The 15857-nt window shown below is 47.1% G+C and overlaps 1 long non-coding RNA gene across 3 annotated transcripts; it reads right to left on the bottom strand.

The window, feature by feature from the left end:
* Window positions 1-11193: 11193 nt before the first annotated feature.
* Window positions 11194-14880, bottom strand: LOC102005939. 3 transcript variants are annotated; one of them, XR_001233664.1, is made up of 5 exons: window positions 14093-14880; window positions 13639-13775; window positions 12971-13072; window positions 11557-11785; window positions 11194-11234 (listed from the first exon to the last, which is right to left on the bottom strand). It is a non-coding gene; the product is annotated as an uncharacterized LOC102005939 (long non-coding RNA). The 3 variants fall into 3 exon arrangements; XR_001233663.1 differs by having other exon boundaries at window positions 13639-14880; XR_001233665.1 differs by lacking the exon at window positions 13639-13775.
* Between the last annotated feature and the right edge of the window lie 977 nt (window positions 14881-15857).

Raw genomic sequence — 15857 nt, 5'->3', positions numbered from 1 at the left:
GTCCTCCACACAGCCTCTACCTGTTTGGCTATATTGGACTCCCAGCTTCCCCTCAACTCAGGGAGCCTTCTGGGTTCCACTTGGGGATCTCCCCCATGGCTTGGAAACTCTCCAGGTGGCAAAGGGGCCAATTTCAGGCTCATCTGTTTTGTCTGCTGTCTGTACATCGGTGTTTAATGTCTAATGTCCCGTGCTGCCATTTAATGTCATTGTGGTCAGGGCTTGCAAGGGAAACAATACGGGACATAATTTATAGGATTATTTTATAATAGTCATCCAAAGAATCAAGTTCAAAAGAGTGCAGGAAATCTTCCCACACACTGAAGACTCAAAGAATCCAACTGAGGGCCTGAATCCCACAACAATGTCTGGCTGAGTCCAGCTGAACATCTAGAGCCTATAACAATGCCCCGCCGCAGGAGTCCACCTGGAGGCCTAGAGCCCACAACAATGTCCCATGCAGGCCTTTTTCAAGGATCTGTGCTGGGAAGGCCCCAAGGTCAGTGGTGGAATCTAGAAAGTCTGTGCCAGCAGGATGAAGGATCTGTGCCAGCAGGCTGAGGGATCTGCACCGGAGCCAGGAAGCAATGCTCAAAGTAAGGACCAGAGCTCCCCCTAAAAGGACCACAGCCCATCCTCAGCAACAATGAGGTCCTGAGCTCCTCCGACAGTGAGAACAGCTGAGTTCATATCAGGAAAGCCAGCATGACAAGCTTCTCCAGGAGACTGAACAGTGTACTATCTTCTCCTCTGGAGCCAGGAAGCGATGCTCAAAGTAAGAGCCAGAGCTCCCCCACAGTGAACCATAGCCATCCTCGGCAACAGCAAGGTCCTGAGCTCCTTCAATGATGAGAACAGCCAAGTTCATATCAGGAAAGCCAGCATGACAAGCTCCTCCAGAAGAACCAACAGCGCCCCCCTAACAGAAGCACTTCTTCCCCTCTAGTTCCTCTTTTTATATTTTTTAAAACAATCCTCAGGTGGGCCCTCCACACCCAGCACTGCACTGATTCAGTTCAGCTGGGTGTTACAAGTTGACCACCAGTTGTCAATCCACCACAATATATTTGGTCAATTTTTTAAATTGTTTCAGCTGAAAGCATAAATGTGCTCTCCCTTATTCATTTTGAACAAAAGAGTTAGAAGCCTCACACATTTTGATACGTGTTTTTAATTATCACTTACATCAAAATATTGCCATTTATTTTATAATTTCTTATATGACTCTTGCAATATTGAGTAATACGTTGCTTAATTCACAAACATTTGGGAAATTTCCAGATTATTTTTTGATTTTGACTTCTCATTTGTTTCTACTGTTCTCAGAAAACACATCTGGTATAATTTCTTGCCTTTTAAGTTTAGTGAACTATGCTTTATCATCTAGAATATGATGTATCTTGTGTTACATATGTGTGTGAAATAATGTATCTTCTGTCCTTGGGTATTGTGTTCTGTAACATCCACTAGGTCAACTTGGTGATAAAGCCCACCTTTTTAGATATCCTTACTGATTTCCTCTCTACCTGGCCTATCAGTTACTGAGAGAGGGTATAGAATTTATTCCTTCTGTTCAATTCTGTTAATTTTTTTTGCTTCATGTATTTTGAAGCTGTTATTATGTTCCTGCAAATTTAGGATTGCTCTATTTCCTTGGTGAATTGGCTCTTTTATAATCCTCTTCCTGCCTTAACATCTCCATTGATACCATTAGACTATATTATAATATCATAATAAAATCACTGTAGCTTTATTATCATTAGTGTTTTTCATGCTATATCTTTTTCTCTTCTTTTATTTTGAACCTATGTATCTCTTTATATAGAAAAGGAGTTATATAGACAACATATAAATGCTGCTTTTGTTTTTCTTCATCCGATCCAACAATTCCTACCTCTGAATTAATGCATATAAATAATTTATGTTTAATATAATTATTGACATGGTTGTATTTAAGTCTACCATCTTGGGGGCTGGGGATTTAGCTCAGTGGCACAGCACCTGCCTGGCAAGTGCAAGGTCATGAGTTCTATTCCCGGTACCGGAAAAAACAACAACAACAACAAAAAAAGTCTACCATCTTGCTATCCATTTTCTATTTGTCTCCATTTTTATTTATTTCTACTTTATCTTGGCTTCTTTTGGATTGAGTAAAACTCCTTGGTGCTGATTATAATCCCTAAAGACCCATCCTAAATGCCACAATCCCAAATATCGAAATTCCTATAGATCAAAATCTCCCAATCACATCCCTGAAGATTAAGCTCCTGAAAACTGAAATCCTAAATGTGACAATTGCATTTGGGTGGGGGTGCTACATAAAAGGGGTAGGAAGGCACATTCTGGGGAAAGGAGTTGGGTTTTCCATTTGCACACTGGATAGTTGTCAAATCATTCAGTCATGTAGCACTTTCGCCCCTTTACACATATCTGTCAGAGAACAAAAAGAAATTCAAGAAGCTCAGTGACCTTTTGAACCAGACAGCTGCTGATACAGAGATTCTTCCAGTGCTGAGATGGGAATGATGAACTCTTCTTAGGGATTTCACTACTGAAGAAGATAGACATTTTGCATTTATCACAAAACCTAACACAGCAAAAACAGACCCCACTGTCTTTTATAAAATATGTACAATTCATCCTCCTGTTGAGTCCAAAATTTTTAGAACTTACTTGCTTATGTATTAATGGCTAGAAAAAGCAAAGCACTTTACAGGTACTTATTTAAAATCGCTTTAGAGAAGAATATGGATTTTAATGGAATTCTCAAACCTTAATGATAGATTTGGGACCAGATGCCATCAATGCTTCTGAAAGTGAATTTCAAGGTGTTACCCATCAAGCTTTTTGTTACACTCAGCCCAGAGCATTTGCAGGAAACTTCAGATGAGTGCCTTGGCCATGGGTTACGGCAACAATGGTTCAAAAATGTGCTATCTAAGCACTGGCATTCTTCCCAGCTGATGAAATGCCAGGAGCTTTTAATGTATTAAAGCTGTGCTTGTCTGAAGAAGCTGATGAAGTTACTGATTGGTTTGAAAATAGTCATGTGCCTGGCAGCATAAAAAGACACTCACACAATGGTGTTGGGTTTGACTGCCAGAATGCTTCCACCAAATCTGTGGTCTGTGCAAGAGCACGTGTGGAAGAGATTTCCATGTACCCAAAACAACACACAGAAGCATGACACAGAAGATGGGAAAACAGGCGGGGCTGCTCATGTCGGTATACACCAAATCATGACATTTCTACAAGAGCAGCACCACGTAGAAGATGACTGTGAACATGTACTCTGGGGAGGGCTTGCCCCAAAAGAAAAAAAGCACCTATGTATTTACCCTGATGCAAAATTTTGAAATAGAATCAATGATTATGGAAACTTGACAGCTCTTAGGAAAGACCTCCATGCTACTGTCTGTAATCCATTGTAATTTACTTTTTCCTATGTATAGTTATTTATAGCCATGTTTGGCTTTTCCTTCCCACCTGTGTAACATATTTTGTTTTATTATATGTTATAAGTAGCACAATATTGTCAATATTGTCTAAAGCCAATAACCTTTTAAAGAAATCATATTGGTCAGCTTTTCTATCACTAGGACAAAGTACCCAACACCCACTACTTAAAGGAGAAGACATTTAGTTTGGCTCACAGATTCAGAGGTATCAGTCCATGGTCATGGCCTCCAAGGCAGAAACATCATGGTGGACTGAAGCTGCTCACTTCATGGTAGCTGGGAAACAGAGCACAGGAGAAAACACTAATGAGAGATACACACACAAAAGCACACCTCAGTGACCCCCTCCCCTGGGCCCCATTCCCCAGCAGCACATTCAGCTTTGAACACTGGTGGATTAATAACAGGCACAGTGCACCCATTATCCGATCACCTATCCAAGAGTCTCTTAACCCAGCCAAGCTAGCTTTCTTGTCACAGAAGTTAAACACAGCTAAAAAAAAAAAACAAAACAAACAAAAAAAAAAACCTGTCATATATATCTATGCATTTAGCATTTATAACATTTTTTACTGTTATCCCCCTGCATGAAATACTTTATTTAATTTTTCTGTAGTATACCTCTTCTTCTGAGGAAAACCTCACTGGCTTTTGTTTGGTTTTACAAAAAGCTTGGTCAGACTTTAATTTTGATATGTTTTCCCCATGTAAAGTTCGGAGTTGAAACTTTTGTTTGTTTCCATTCTGAATTGTCCTCTGGGCTTCGATGCTTCCAAATATTTCAGGGGTCAGCCCCACCATTGTTTCTTTTGTATGACGCAGGCTCTGTCCTCAAGCTGCTTTTAAATTTTCTGTCCGTGTTTGACCCACTGACAGAAAGTGTGACCATGATACTTGAATGTAGCTATGCGCATTTTTGTAGATACTGTGTGTACTTGTGGTTCAATGTGTTCATTGTGCATTTAGGGTCCATATTTTAATGTTTTTATTAATGTTGGGAAATTTTCCAACCATGATTCCTTGAACTTTAATTTTAATTACTTGTCTCTGTTTTCCCATCTAGTACCCTAAATAGCATGTATGAGACCATCTGGTATTCTCCGAGCCATGGAGATTATTTAATCTTTGATCTATTTAATTCACTATTAATCTAGTCAATCTTTTTGGTCTTTTTCGTCTGTTTCAAATTGGGTGATTTCAAATGATCTATCTTCAAGTTTATTAACCTTTTCTCATGTAATTTCTAGTCTGTTAAATCTGTCAAGTGGAATTTTTAATTTTACATGTTACCTGTTTGGGTATCAATAAATTCAATTTGGTTCTTTTTAATGGTTTCCATATCTCTACTGAAATTTACCATATTTTCATTTAGTCTCTGGTTATATTAATAATAACTGCTTTACACTTAAAGTCTTATCTGTTAATTCTAACATCTGGATCATCTCAGCATCTATTTATATTAATTGAATTTTTCCTTGATCTTAGTTGGGTGGTGTTTTCCTACTTCACATGTCTGGAAATTTTTTAGTGTATGACCCCCAATATGAATCGTAAGATAAAAGGAGTCCACCATTTCAACATCTTCCTTTCAAGGCCACTGAATGCTATTCTTGAAGGCAGCTAAGTGACTGCAAATTCATTTTGGTCTTATCAGCCCTAAATATTCTTTTTCTTTGTAAGACTGGGTCTAGTTGTCATGAGCTTAGTTTTCTTTCTTTTCTTTCTTTTTCTTTCTTTCTTTCTTTCTTTCTTTCTTTCTTTCTTTCTTTCTTTCTCTTTCTTTCTTTCTCTTTCCTTCCTTCCTTCCTTCCTTCCTTCCTTCCTTCCTTCCTTCCTTCCTTTCTTCCTTCCTTCCTTCCTTCCCTTTCTTTTTGCAGTATTGAGGATTGAATCCAGGGCCTTGTGCATGCTAGGCTGCTGAGCTACACCCACAACCATGAGCTTAGTTTCTGAGCCAGCCCTAACTCTAGGGCTTGTTTCTTCCTCTTAAGGCATGAGCTTTCTGGGTTCCAACTGATCCTGGAAATAACTTTGGAAGGAGTCTCCCCTCTGCGGCAGCCAGAAGCCCAATGCCTGTCAGCAATGCAGGACATCGGGTGTTGGTGTGGTCCTCAGCCCTGCAGCATGTGACCTTTCCTCATCCTTCAGGGCTCTTGGCCTGTGTGTGTGTGTGCACAGCTCAATATCAGCCGCAGGCTCATCTCCTATCCTCATGCACAGCAAAGGGCCTGCCTCTTGGAGCAGCTCCTTTCTCTCTGATTTCCAGCCCCATGGTTTCCAGCCTCTTCTGTGGCCAGAACTTCAGTCTCTGCCTCCTGAGCTCACAGAGAACACTATGCAGCTCAGGCTGTACTGCAACATTGGAGTCCGGGACAGAAAGCTGGGTGATTGTGGAAACCAGCACATGGAGCCCAGTGCTCTCTCCTATTGCCTGGTGCTCAGCAACAATCTCATCTGCTCTGTCCCTGTCTGAAACCGTTTAAAGTGAGGCCAAATTATGTACCAGCTACTCTGTCCCAGCCAGACATGGAAATCCTCATGTGTTCTTAATTCTCTACAAGATTAGTCCTCCTAATGATGCAGAGTGGAAGGGTTCAATTTCTCTTAAAATGTCACAACACTGCTTAACAAAGTCCTTTCCTTCAAGCAAGGAAGGCATGTGTCTGTCAGCCCTGGCTGACAGAATGATGGAACTGAGGAGGTTTACCGGATTAACCAGAAGAGGGCTGACAGGTACATTAAACAGGGAAATGGGCGCTCTGTTACTAAACACCGTCTTCTCTTACTGCAGACTTCCTAAACAGGAGAGGCAGCCCTGGGCAGACTTATTTACATTTTCTCTCCCATACACAGTGGATATGCAGTGTGATGGTTAAGGATGAGGGGTGGACTTGATTGGCTCTGGGACCCGTCTCAGGGAAGAGCAGAGCTCACTTCCGGGTGTGTCTGGGCATGGCCTTTGGGTCTAAGTCTGTTCTCTCACCTTCTTTTGTTCCTCTGCTCTGCTCCCTGGCCACCATGAAGTAAGTACACATCTTTGCCCCACCACGTCCTGCCATCTTGAGATTTCCCTGATGGAGACAGTTGACCCTGAATTTATAATTTCTGAAATGATGCGTCAAATTAAACCTCTCCTCTTTGAAGTTGTGGGTGTCAGGCATTATGTCCCAGTGATAAAAAGCTGACCATTACACCCAGGGAATAAATGTGATGGCAGAGGTTATGAAGCCGCTATTCCCCATTCCATACAGTAGCTCCTACCTGAACCTTTTTTCTAGGTTAACAGAACACTCAGCTGTATGTAAAACCACTAAGCACGGAAGGTCCTGTGAAGAGCTGTCTCTACAGCCACGTCCTTATGCCTGGCTTCATCTCACCTGGTAGCCCTGCTCTCAGCTTCCTCTTGCACTTCACTGTCGTTATACATCTGTCCAGGTTGTTACTCTTCACCCACCCCAGTTGATTCTAACCTCCATGAGGGCAAAAGTCTTGCAGGATGCTCCAGTCTAGCACAGAGACTGACACACAGTCATCCCCCCTCCATGGTGGTTTCACCTTCCAAGGTTTTAGTTGCCCAAGGTCAACCACAGTGGGAAAGTGTTAAATGGAAAACAATTCATGAGCTTTAAATGGTGTGCCTCTGAGTAACGTGAGGAGACCCACTAAGCCTGGGATAGGAATCATCCATTTGTCCAGTGTATCCACACTGTATATGCTGCCTGCCCATTCATCACTAAATGGCTGTCTCCAGTCCCAGACTGACTGATTGAACATTGCCAGGCATAGGTTCAAGTAACCCTTATTTTATTTAATAAAGACCTCAAACTGCAAGAGTAGAGATGCTGGCCATTTTATTACAATATATTGCTACAACTGCTCTATCAGTCATTATTAGTAATGTCTTCCTGTGTCTAATGTATAAATTAAACTTTCTCCTAAGTGTGCATGTGTAGGAAAAAATGTCACACCTACAGAATGTGGTGCTATCTGTAGCTGCAGCCAACCGCAGATAAGGAGGGCTTCTGTACAGAAGGACCTAAAAATTATTTTTTGAATAAAGGAATAAGTAAATAAATAAATCTATAAATGAACAGGTCCCTCTGGAATGAGACTAAAGAGGATTAAGCGAGAGTTAGTTCCTGAAAACCTGTAGCTTTTATTTTTTTAAGGCATCTCTTTGGCTGCAAGTGACTCTTCTACCAAAAACAAGTTGTTCCCGCTCAATCAACCAGAAGAAGTTGCTGCTATGACGACTGGGTGTGAGGACATCTGTCCTTTGCATGAGGACAGCGATGGTCACTCCAGGCTCTTGTGCCACCTGGGTTTGGTCCCCAGGCTGCACCCCCAGATTGGCCCTCCCCAACAGTAGCGTGGACCAGGAAAGTTTCCTGCTCTCCGTGCGAGGGCTCAGCACACATGGGTTCTGATGAGTCCCAGGACACTGAAGATTCTACACGTGGCCAAGGAAAAAGCCTGTCTTCTCTTGGACATGGTGGCAAAGGCAAATAAGAACAAGGCCTGGGTGTTCTTTGATCCAAGGAGACCACTTGGTGGACACTTCTGGGCAGGGAAGCAATCTAGCAACCAAGAGGGGACAGAAAGAACTCCAGGACACACAATGAGTAAAAACAGCACTAGGACTAATTTCCTTACACCAGCCTTCTAATTCAGGCTGTGATTACTGTTTTGTTCCCCCTCCTCTTGATCTTCTGCAGTTACCCTGCCAATACACTAGACTGATCTCAGACCACTTAGACTCCCAAGTAAGAGCAAGCTGCTTTAATCCAGTGAGAGAATCAGACGAGAGGACTTTCCTTTCTGAGACAGGATCTTGCTTTGTATTCCAGGCTGGCCTCAAACTCACAGCAACCCTCCTGCCTCAGCCACCACATGCAGGTATTACAGACGTGCGCCACCATGTCTAGCTCCCTATTCCTAAGAAGATGCACACAGGAGCATAAATGTGTACCTCAAAGAGCCAACCTGAGGAGTCTGGTGATGGGGCGCCCTGGAGAGATCTACAAAGCTGATCCCCAACGGAGATGATAAATCAAGTGACTTTTTCCACATGATCCCTCCAGGGAGGTTTAGTGCATCAGGTTCCCAGTTCTAGTTTCTCTTTAACCTGAGGCAAGTCTAGTCAGCTGCTTTTCCTGATAGGGATTCATTTACAAATTTAGTAACTAAAGACAGAAACAAACTATTCATGACTATCTTTTGTATCCTAGGATAAGAGGTAACTTGAAGAAAAGAAATATAAATGTTTCTTTAAAGTACTTAGGAGGATACATGTTCAAAGATTCAGCTGAGTGGTGCAGGCCGTAATCACAAGTTCAAGGCCAGCCTGGGCAATTTAGTCAGACTCTCTCAAAATAAAAGGAGGCGGGTGGGCAGCATAGTGGTAGAACACATGCCTAGCATGCCTGAGGCCCTGGGTTCAACCTCTAGCACAAGGGCAAAAAAAGATTCTGTCAAAGGTAGTTTTCTATAAAGTCCTTTCAAACTCCACAAATATTTTTAGAACAATTCTTATGAGTGTCGTTCACATGCAGACAGAGCTATGGCAAATGGAGTCCTGCTGAAACTGATCACTAATCGTGAGCGTCACAGGGTCATGAGCCATTGCCATCCTAGTAAATCTTAAATGTCATGTAACAGGAGCTGACACAGAAGTATTGAATATGGAACACGGGGCATGGTAGCACATGTCTGTAATCCCAGCACTCGGGAGGCTGAGGCAGGAGGATCTTGGGAGTTTGAGACCAGCCTGGGCTACAAAGTGAACTCAAGGCCAGCCTGAACAGCATAGCAAGGTCCTGTCTCAAAAAAAAAAAAAAAAAAAAAAAGTATTGAATATGTATAGTTTAAAGGATCTAGGGCCAGGGATATAGCTCAGTGGCATAAGCACTTGCCTGGCAAGCCTGAGGTCATGAGTTCCATCCCTGGTACCAAAAATAAATAAATAAAAGATCTTGAGTGTACTATTATAAATACAGAGGCACACGTGTAGCTTCGCCTACTGTCATTTCGTGTGACGGAATCCCGCAGCTGTCGAACAGCTTCCTGAATTGCCAACTAATAGGGGCTGGAGGCCAGGAAGAATGCCGCATGGCACTGATCCGAAAGGGTCTGTGAAAAATAATTAACAAAACTGGAAATTAACAACTTGATGACATTAAAAGTGCAGAAGGCTGGGGCTGTGTTAGTGCACGTGCCTAGCACATGTGAAGGCCCCTGGGTTCGATTCCTGGTACCACAAAAGACAAACGTGTGTGTGGTGGGGGGAGTAGTCGAGCAAGTTTACTCTTCTCAGCTAGAGCCGGGCTTTTCATGACGTAGGACTCTGAGGATGGTGGCGGAATTGTCCGGCATGCCTTCGGGGTCTTTTCCAGTTGGGTGCAGGTCCAGGACTCTGGTGGGCTCACAGGGTGCACACAACTGCTGGACACCAGAGCCCAGAGACCCCTGGAGGGCAGGGCTCCATGGCCCATGGCGGCAGGGTAAGTGGATCTGGAGTCCCTAGGGGTCTAGACAGCGCTAGGGTAACTCCATCCCGCTTTCCTCCCCTCTCCCCGGGAGTTACCGCAGAGATATCCCAGCGACCCCACTCTCCTCTCCTGCAGCCTCAAATTTCCCTGCTCTGTTAGGTCACTGCCAGCACCCTAGCAGAAATCATCCACAGGCCCACACAGCCCTCCAGCTGTCGCCCTGCTCCTCTCCCTGCACAGACAGACACCGGGGCCGTTTGTCTCTTCACGCCTCCACCAAGCCCGCTCTTGTTTCTCTCCGGGTCCCTGTCCGACTCCCCAGCTCACTTTCCACCCGGCCACTCTTACCAAGGCCTCCGAGGGTCTCCATTTGGCTGAATCCCATGGTCCATGCGCACCTTCTATTTTCCTTGACCACGGCATGCCCCTGGCCGACTGGGTCACTCCGTCTTCTCGCAGTGGCTTTTCCCTTGGCTTCCAGACACCACACTCTCCCAGCTGCTTCCTCTCGGGCTGGGCACCTGTCCCGTCTCCTACACATCTTCCTCCTCCTCCAGCTGCTCTGGTCCTGTGTTTGGATTTCTTCTCCTTCCCTGCTTGTCTCCTGGGTGATCTCACTGCCCTTACAGTGTTCAGCAATATGCGCCCAAATTCCTATCTCCGGGGACATTCCCTGTCTTCTGCTGCTGTAACAAATTACACGAACTTACTCTCCTAATTCTGGAGGTCTGAAGCCTTAAGGGGCTAAACATTTGGGTGTCCACCAAGCTGGCCTCTTCTGGAGCCTCTGGGGGAAGGTCACCCTTGCCTCATCCAGCTCGTAGAGGCAGTCAATATTCCTTGGTGTATCAGTTCGGGTCCTCCAGAGGAATGGAATCATTCTAAAGTACATTCATCACACAAGGGCTTGCTAGGGAGGCTCACAGGGTCAGAAGGGGAGGAATCCCAGTGGCCACTGTGGAATCGGATAAGAATCCAAAATGGCCCCAGCAAACTGGAGGGTCCAAGAGCAGTCAAGGTTGGAGGCCTGAAAGCTCACTACAGAGTCACTAGTGTGAGCCTGTGTCTGCAGGCTAAAGGAACTGGAGAAAAAATACAAAGACAATGGCAGCTGGGCGTGGTGGCACACCCCTGTAATCCCAGCACTGGGGAGGCTGAGGCAGGAGGTCACTGTGAATTTGAAAGTAGCCAGGGCTACATAGTGAGTTCAAAGCCAGTCTGGAGAGCAGGGGATTTAGCTCAGTGGCACAGCACCTGCCTGGCAAATGCAAGGTCGTGAGTTCGGTTCCTGGTACCAGAAGAAAAACAAAAACAAAAACAATAAAGCCAGTCAGGATTACATAGCAAGATCCTGTCTCTAAAAAGAAAAAAAAAAACAAAACAAGGCAAGGCCTGGAGCTCCTCCAAAAGAGGACTATATCCTTCCTTTTCTTTTTATCCTGTCCAGGCTACAAGCCTATTGGTTGGTGCCACCCACATCTTCCCCTCAATTTGCTGGCCTAAACGTCAATCAGCCACTGACGCACCGAGAGGTTACTAATCTGCTGGGAAGTTCTTATTTAAATTGACAGTCACACTTGGTTGGTGATCCTGTTACATCCCTGACTTACCAACATTCACACTGGGAACGTGCAGAGATACAATCAACGAGATCTCGCATTACACATTCATAGGTTCGAACAAATCTCGGAAGTAGCTCTTCTGTCTGCCAGGCATCATGCTGCCGTGTGCTCACTGTACAGTGCTCAGGCAGAGCCCAGATGTCCAGAAGCAAGAAGAAAGGCAGTGGTGCTGTTGGGCAGGGCGTGTAGGGAGCACAAAGCAGTGTGCACTGCACATCTGTGTCAAAGGTATGGAAAAATCACTTTGTCAGATATAGGAACAGATCCGACTTACGAAGGGATGTTCTCTGGAACGGAATTGGTTTGTAAATCGGGGACTAACTGTATTCCAGTCTCTGATTCCGTCATCCCATATCCTCTTTTACTGCTCTCGTGACCCTCTTGAAAGAGACCCCATCTGGATCATCCCAGGTGATGCTCGAGGTCTTTAACTTAATCACATCTGCAGAGTTCCGTTTGCCAGATCAAGTAACACCCAAGGGTTCTGGGAATTGGGACTGGACATACGCAGGGGCCATTACTGAGCCTAGACCTCTGCTATGGTTGGAAACGTGTCTCGAGTTCCCACGCTGGAAAATTAATCTTCAGTGCAGAGGTGTTGGGAAGTGGAGCCATTAAGAGATTAAGTTTTGGGGGCTCTGCCTTTGCGGCTGGATTGATGCTGCGGTCCCAGGAACGGGTCACTTGTCCAGGAGCAGGATCCTCATGAAAGGATGAGCCCCTCACCATAGTGACGCTATAGTGCAACACATAAACCCCCGGCAGAGGCGGCTCCCCCATCTGGGACCTCTCAGGCCATGGTGCCCAGCTAAAGCAGTCCAAGTGGACTAGGACGGCCTCTGGGTAACTCCCGCCTCGGACGCCCAGTTCCCTGCTCCAGCGAGCATCTCAACACCGAAGGGAGGTACATGACGGTCTCTCCTGCCGTCTTCCTCCTTCTGCTGCTGCTGCTTGCCCGGTCTGGACACTGAGAAGAATCCTTCTGTTCTCCCTTCTGCCCTTTCACACACCGTGGACAATCCCAGTGCCCGGTGCTGCTGTCTCCATGCTATCTCATCTCTCTTGCAAACCCTCCCACTTCATGGCACTGTGGTGCCATTGGCTGTCTCAGTCTCCATCCGTGCCCGCCCTGGTCACCGAAATGCCTCCTCCCTGGCCTCCAGCTTCGTGGCTGCCTCTTCTGAGGTAATCCTGTGGAAGGTCAAGCTAGATCCCACCACTCTTCTGGCAGTTCTCTTGTTTTACAACAGTGTCTGCCAGGCCTCTTACGACCCAGGCCCCTCACCTGTCACCTCTGTCTCCCTTATCCACTGTGCCCTGGACACACGGGCCGCTCACTCACACCCTGCCTCAGGGCCTTTGCGTCACTCCGCCAGTTGCAGCTGTTGATCAGTCTACTTACTTTGTGGACAATTTGTTGTTTTCCTCCTTTGTGTAGCTTGTTCTCTTCTTCTGAACTAGAAATTCCATGAGGACATGCATTTTTTTGTCAGCTTTGTTTCACCTATAACCAAGGACAATACCCAGCACACAGTAGAGCTCAATAAACACTTGCTGAATGAATGAAGTACTTTTTCCCTAGGTGGGTACACAGGAAGTCAGAGAAATAGGACCTCTATTACCTGTATCCTTTTGCTAAATCTATTAACCTGTTGCAGAGAGCCAGGTGTGGCGATGCACAGCTATAATCGCAGCACTCCAGAGGCTGAGACATGAGGCTCACCAGCCTGAACTACATAGCCAGACCCTGTCTCAAAAAATCCCATCCTAGCACTCAGAAGGCTGAGGCGGGAGGATTCCTGTGAGTCTTAGGCCAGCTGGTGCTACATAGTGAGTTCAAGGCCAACCTGAACTGCATAGCCAGATCCTGTCTCAAAAAACAAAAAGCCCAATAAATAAATAAATAAATAAGCTTTTGCAGAGGAGCTGCTCTGAGCATCACCCTAAGGCGCTCCCAGTCTTGGAAGGAGTCACATGTACATGAAGACCTAACTTCACTGCAAAGCTGACTTACAGGCACTACTACAGGAGTTCACGGTGCAACTGCCGCGGAGGAGGAAAGAGACTCACCTTGCTGGTGGCTTTGGGGGCAGGAAGGGGCTTTATGAGGAGCAGCACTTGAGTTCTGCCCTGACAGGTCTGTGGTGGCACCACGCCGTGGTCTGCATGTACCCGCACTGTGAGGCTGTAGGAGGGCCCCAGGGGGTCTAAGGTGGTGAGGTCAGGGGGTCATGTGTTAATGACTTGGAGGCTGTCGCAGGAGCCTGTCTGCTGTACGCTCCCCTCACCACATGACACCCACAGTGCCCTGGGGCTTCCCAGGGAGTCACAGCAGGGGCACCCTCCCCAGCGAGGCCCCTGACTTCAGACCTCCCAGATTCCAGAACTTCTATGAGATTTTCTTTCTACATGTCCCAGTCTCCGGGATTCTGAGATCGCAACACAGCACAGCCCGGCCTACTGTGAGCCCTCAGGATCCGGGGCTCGGCGCAGTTCCTTGACTGTGACTCTGGGACCCACTCACCTGACACCCACAGTTTCTCCTCCTCACCCCCCAGGCCATCCCAGAGGCCTCTGCGGAGAGGAGTAAGGATCACATCTACCACGCAGAGGGCGCAGGTCAGCGCAGAGCTGCCTTGGAGATGTTATCGGCCGCAGTCTGCAGAGGGAGAGGCCGGGCAGGAGCAGGAGATCCGAGCCCTGCTGGGAGGGGCTGGCCCGGAGCCAGGCAGGTGGGCTGCGTGGAGTCTGGGCCGGGCTCTGTTGTGAGGCTGAAGAGCGTCATTCAAGAGCAAGGATCGAGTAACCCGAGCAACAGGCCCGCAGCCTCAGCCGCTCCCCGTCTCCCTCCCTTGACGGTGGCCTTGAAGTCCCGTTTGCCCACGAGAGGGTGGAGGTTTTGTGAGGAAACACCTGACTGGCGGCCCGGCTATCTCCCATCTGACCTTGTGTTCCCATTTCTGACTTCAGGAGTCTTCTTGTCTTCCTTGCTCTTTCTTACCTTCCTCTCCATCCACGCCCAAAGTCTTGAGAGGCCAAGGCAGAAACAATGCAAGTGGAGACGTGGCTTCAGAGCTGCCTGGTTTTGTAACTGTCCCTCTTGCTGGCTGCTTGGAGTCGCCCGGCTTTTTCACGGGTCACGTGTGTTATGCAACTGCAGCGCGATGGGGGAGAAGCTCCTGGGGCGAGGTGCAAGATGGCGACCGGCAGGCATTGCCTGGTGTCCAGCCCAGCTCCGGCTGTGGGGCTGCAAAACAACCCACACTGCTGTGCTTTAGCTGGAAGAAGGAGGCACCTGGGGTGCAGACGGTTTCTCAGCTGCTGACCGAGTCCAGGGTACTGCTGCAGCAGTGCCAGAGCAAGGAGGGCTCACCTGAGCCACGGGGCTGGCCGCGTAATGCTCCCTGGGGACCGTGAGCTTGCTGGCCACAGGTCACTGCTGCTTCCACCCCAGGGCAGGTCCAAGGCCCTGCTCTGGGGAGAGAGTAAGCAAGCCCTTGGCCCCTGGGGTCCACTTCACCTTCCTGTGAGGGGGAACACAGCTTCCAGGACCCAGCGAGGCATCAAGGCCGCCACGCTGACCTGCACCACAGCTCTGGATGTGCAGCAGAAAAGTGGCTTCACATTCACCTCTGTGCGCAAAGCAATGACAGCTTGTAGCTCACGGGCCTCAGTAAGTAACTAGAGGTGGGCAGCAGCAAGACCCACATCCCGCAGGGCTTCCCTCTGTGGCTTCTCTCCTCCCCAGACGTTCTGGCTGGTGAAAAACTCTGTCCAAGGAGGTGATGAAGATCAGAGAGGTGAGACCGAGAGCAGAGGACGGAGGGCCCCGCTGAGGCAGGAGAGTGCTGAGTGGAGAGGCCGGGAGAGCTCAGCAAGCAGCTGTCTTGTGTCTCAGCCAGGAGAGGCCCCTGGGGACAAAAGGAGCAGCTCTCTGGCCACGCCAGGCTGGTCCACCAGCTCCATGCTGGGAGATTCCCTGGAAGCCACATGTTTAATTTTGCAATAAAAGTCAGTGAAAAACATCCAAATGACAAAACAAAAATAGCAAATTCTTCTTCCCTTCTAGGCTCTCTGGCCCCCCGCTCTCCTCCTGGTATACACAGGGGCTCTGTGTAGATCATTTGGAGCCAGGCTGCCTGGGTTGGAATCCCAGCTCTGCCATTTACAAGGCTCGTGATGGAATAGCACCTTCACTTCTCCGTGCCTCTATCTGCTCATCTGCAGAATGGACATAATAATAGAATCTAGTGTTCGAGGGTCAAGTAAAGTTTGGTGGGATGCTGAGA

Source organism: Chinchilla lanigera, unplaced genomic scaffold (genome assembly GCF_000276665.1).
Source record: "Chinchilla lanigera isolate Chin_1 unplaced genomic scaffold, ChiLan1.0 scaffold00019, whole genome shotgun sequence".
Lineage (NCBI taxonomy): Eukaryota > Metazoa > Chordata > Mammalia > Rodentia > Chinchillidae > Chinchilla > Chinchilla lanigera.
This window is presented reverse-complemented; position numbering and strand designations above follow the sequence as displayed.